This window comes from Apium graveolens, chromosome 2 (assembly GCF_009905375.1).
Source record: "Apium graveolens cultivar Ventura chromosome 2, ASM990537v1, whole genome shotgun sequence".
Lineage (NCBI taxonomy): Eukaryota > Viridiplantae > Streptophyta > Magnoliopsida > Apiales > Apiaceae > Apium > Apium graveolens.
In genome coordinates, this window is record NC_133648.1 from 210253154 (window position 1) to 210257821 (window position 4668).

The window sequence follows — 4668 nt, forward strand, 5'->3', positions numbered from 1 at the left end:
CATCGAGCATGGGCCGAGATTGGGCCCCCAAACCATTATAGAAATCAGTGATCACCATCCAATCAGGCATACCAAGATGTGGACACTTTCTCAACATCTCCTTGTAGCGCTCCCAAGCTTCGCATATAGATTCTATAGGCTGCTGCACAAATTGAGTAAGAGCACTCCTCATAGCCGCAGTCTTCGCCATTGGATAGAACTTTACCTGAAACTTTTGCGCAAGATCTTGCCAAGTAGTGATGGACCCAGTTGGTTCAGAATGTAACTAGTCCTTAGCTTTATCCCTCAGTGAGAATGGGAAAAGCCTCAGTTTGATAGCCTCATCAGTCAAACCATTATATTTGAAAGTACTACAGATCTCGACAAAATTCCTTATGTGCATGTTGGGGTCTTCAGTCGCAACACCTCCGAAAGAAACGAAATTCTGCACCATCTGAATAGTGCCCGACTTGATTTCAAAGTTATTGGCCTCAATAGCCGGGTGCATGATGCTAGACTGAATGTCATCAATTTTAGGCCGAGAAAAGTCCATAAGAGCTGGATCTGCCGGAACTATACGATCACCCATGATTACTGGCTCTTTCTGCTCACTTCCTGAATCCGAATCTTCAAAATCTATCTTCTCCGGAATATCAAGAACTTCGCCTGTCTCCTCAGCCATATCTAAAGTCCTCTTGCGAGTACGAGAACGTGTTTGAATAAACGCTCGCTAAAGTACCTGAAACTCAACTGGAAACAATAAGTAACACGTCTTAATTAATGAGTCCTAATGACCACTGATGGTAAGTACATAAACTAAATAAATACGCCGAGTCCCCGGCAGCGGCGCCAAAAACTTGTTAGGGCGGAAACACGCGCTAATATTACACGCAAGTATACGCGTTCACAAGTAATATAGAATACTTTCTAATTCGTTCCCACAGAGACTCAGACTAATTATGTTCAATTAACACTCACTCACCAATGTATAATTATTTCTCAATGTCAAGACAATAACACTTAGATTTGATTAATTAATTATTAACTACAATTAACTACGAAAATTAAGCACTTAACTGACACTTGAATTAACAATATTAAAACACACATGAGATCACAACTTCATTACTACTTCCTTCAATAGTCATTGTCATTACCCTTAACATGCAACAGTGAAACTGATAAAAGCCAACTTTCATTGTACTAATACCATTTTACCAAGCATCCACAATTAAGATAGACGTTGAATAGGCATCAATTATGTTGAGACCCTATATGTCTACAGAATTTGACAACATAACAATTTAAGCACAAGTTATTACTTATGATTACATAGGGCAAGTAAAACGGTTAGAGTTACCCACTAATCATGCATACTCATACATGAACCTATGCTAGCATTGCAAGTTCTAAACCTCAAGATCCAGCGTCGCTTCACAAGAGATTAACACCCTATCTTACATGTTCGCGATGCACATAAGACGAATAAGCACAACCAATACTAGATATCATACAATTATCACACACTAAGATATTAAACACTAACTAAAGAATTCCATAGTAAATCCGTTACGACCCCATGATCATGATTAGCCCATGATAGAACTCATCGTCATCATGGATTCATAAGAAAACATGATAATAACACACGAGAATAATTAAAACTACTTATATTAAACTAGAGTACTTCACAAGAGTAAATAGGTTCAAAGTAAAGAAAACTAGCATCCACCATTACAACAAAATAAAGAATCACAAGAAAATATGTTTCCTCTTCGTTGCGGTGTGCTAAAACGGTCTTCTTCCTTATCTCCTCACTCCTCGATTAATACTATGATCCAACACTATGTGAAACGTCTCTGAAAACTACTTATATAGGAATCCCATAAAACCCAGCTAACTCAGAAGTTGGAAGCTTAACAGAATCAGGAGTCTAAAATAATTATTTTAACATTCCGTCCTTGAGCGGCCGCTCAGCATTCTTGAGCGGGCGCTCAGTATCCTGAACGGTCGCTCAGTAGAGCTGAGCGGGCACTCAGACCCCTTCTGGAAAATGCTCTGTTTTTTGCTCCCGTTTCTTGCTGCATTCTGCTCCAATCTTCCCACGCACAATGCCAAACACATGCCAAGGCTTATTCTTGATGAAATCTCTTTAGAAATGCAATTAATACCCTGAAATGCACAAACACTAGAAAAACACATCAAATACACAAAATACTTGATTCCAAGACATCAATTCAAGCCATTATAAGACGTTCTAAGTGGTATAAAATGCCACTTATCAGCAGCTCTTAGTGATATTGTTCATCACTGAGAGAGAACAACTATTCTATTGTAACAGAGTTTATTATATTGAATATACTTGATTACTGTTACATACTTGTGTTGATAAATCGATTTGATTGTATAAACACTATATTCAACCCCCTTCTATAGTGTTGTGTGACCTAACACATACAGCTTCAATCTTGCTCAACAGAAGATAAACCTTAATGTGTACATTGTATCGTGTATCATTTTAATCCTCATGCCCGGAGTAGATTTAGCCTATTTTAATATTACTATGTCGTACAATGCCTCTTGATTAGGTAAACTTCACCTTACGCACCGTGTATCCATGTTTGATGTGATGTATTAACTGATGTCAGAATTTCTAGTCTGTTAAATCAGTAAGGTGTTAGTTATGGTGCTTGCGTCAAAATATAAAGATCATGGTTCTCGAGTTGAATTTATCTAAAATGCCATCAAGTAAAAATATTTTTACGTCTCCACACAAAAAAAATTATTAAAGAGACCACTAATGAAAAGTAAAAGTTAAACAACACAAGTATGTATGTGAAATAAAAATATATTTGAAGAAAAATATTGAAATATCTGACTAGAAGTGATACCACACACCTGCAAATACTACTCCAAAAGGTATTTTTATTGCCCTCCCTCTCCAGAAGTACATACCATACAGGAAAGACAAGAAGTTTACGACCATATGTTTACAAAAAACAAAAGATTGAAAAATTTATATTACAAAAGAAAATAAACTAGATTTTGATCTACTTCCATCTACCTTAACCTCCTTCAAATGCATATTTGATACCATAAAAAACAACATCTGCCTAAGTAAGATAAGACAAATGATTAAAATACGACACTAAAACATCTTTCATGCCATCAAGGACCACCATACTCTCGCATTCATAGTACCCAAGCATTAATTTTTATTTTCTACTTTTAATTATACTTGCAACAACATTATAGTAATCTAAAAAAGAGAGGTAAGAGTGAAATTCGTTTTAATTAAAGATATGCTATAAATTTGAAAGCCACCAGTAATTGGGTTTATGACAAGATAAAAAAACATAAAATAAAATAAGTTTGCAATAAAACCTGGAGACGTAATAACTTGGGGGAACTTAGTGTTGACAACAGCCAAAAGTGCAACAAAGATGCTAGTGAAACCTGGAGAAGACATTTGAGACTTGATACAAGAACGAAAAAACAAGCCTCTTCCCCTACTAATATTATCTGAAAATAGTTCAGGGATAATATTCTTGATGCTGGTAGCATTGACCTTATTGACAAACACATTAATACTTTTCCTCAAAGCATCCCTCACACTCCACTTATTCTGTAATTCACTCCTCATATCATCATTTGCATAAATTGAAGAAGACATGTAAGAGAGAAATAAAGTTTAAATAGAAGATAGACGAGAGGTTATACCTTAAAATCGAACCCAGGCTTGAAAATAGAACAGTGTTTGAACCCTAATCGAACAGAAATCCTTCGCTCTAAACCTAATTGAACCCGAACCCTTAAATCCAACCTGAATCTGTTGCTTAATTATGTTGCTCGAAGGTGTTTCGGCCTTAATTGAGCTCCAATGTAATGTTTCGATACTGAGAGATAAGAAATCGAGTGGAGAGTGGAGAAAGAGAGAAAGTGACGAGAGAGTCTATAATTGATACACTTTCTTTTAGTCCGAAACTTTCATTTTCCACTTCTCCAAAATTTAGCCGCCCCACCCAAATTTCAGAAGTCCGACCCAATTTATTTAATTCTATTTTAGTTTTATTATATCTATTATAATTATATAAATTACACGCAGTATAATTATTCAAGTTCTTTTAATATTTTAATTATTTATAAAAATTTGAAGTTGTTACAAGCTATTTTTAAGTATATAAATGTTTTAGTAAATTCAATTAAACTTGTCAATTTTGATAGTACATAAATTTGTTCATTTTATTGTTCAAAAAAAATTTAATTTAAATTTAAATAGAATATGAACACTTCATTTATAAGACATGCATCTACAATTTAAAGTGTAAAGACCGAGAAATTACGCTTGTATTATATCATAATAAAGATGAATTGTGTATTTTATTACGCTATTATGTGTATTTAGTCATAAAAACCTAACAGCTATGTGCTACATGTCTTCTCTGTCGTTAATGAATTTTTCGAATATTTATTGGGTATTTTTTTCGTAATAAAAGCTTTTGTATCAAAAGTTATAAGACCCGAACTTTGTTTTAATAGCCGATATTTCAAATGAAATAATTGGCCTTATTTTTCCTAGACCCAAAAAAATCACATTTTTATTTTTATAAAATTATGGGACTTTCAATTATACCATTTCTTTATATTTTTGAATTATTCACAATTTTTGGGAATTTTTAGCATAAATAT

The 4668-nt window shown here is 34.3% G+C and overlaps 1 long non-coding RNA gene across 2 annotated transcripts; it reads right to left on the bottom strand.

The window, feature by feature from the left end:
* Positions 1-1634: 1634 nt before the first annotated feature.
* Positions 1635-3995, bottom strand: LOC141708094 (uncharacterized). 2 transcript variants are annotated; one of them, XR_012569358.1, is made up of 2 exons: positions 3700-3995; positions 1635-3435 (listed from the first exon to the last, which is right to left on the bottom strand). It is a non-coding gene; the product is annotated as an uncharacterized LOC141708094 (long non-coding RNA). The 2 variants fall into 2 exon arrangements; XR_012569357.1 differs by having other exon boundaries at positions 1635-3604.
* Between the last annotated feature and the right edge of the window lie 673 nt (positions 3996-4668).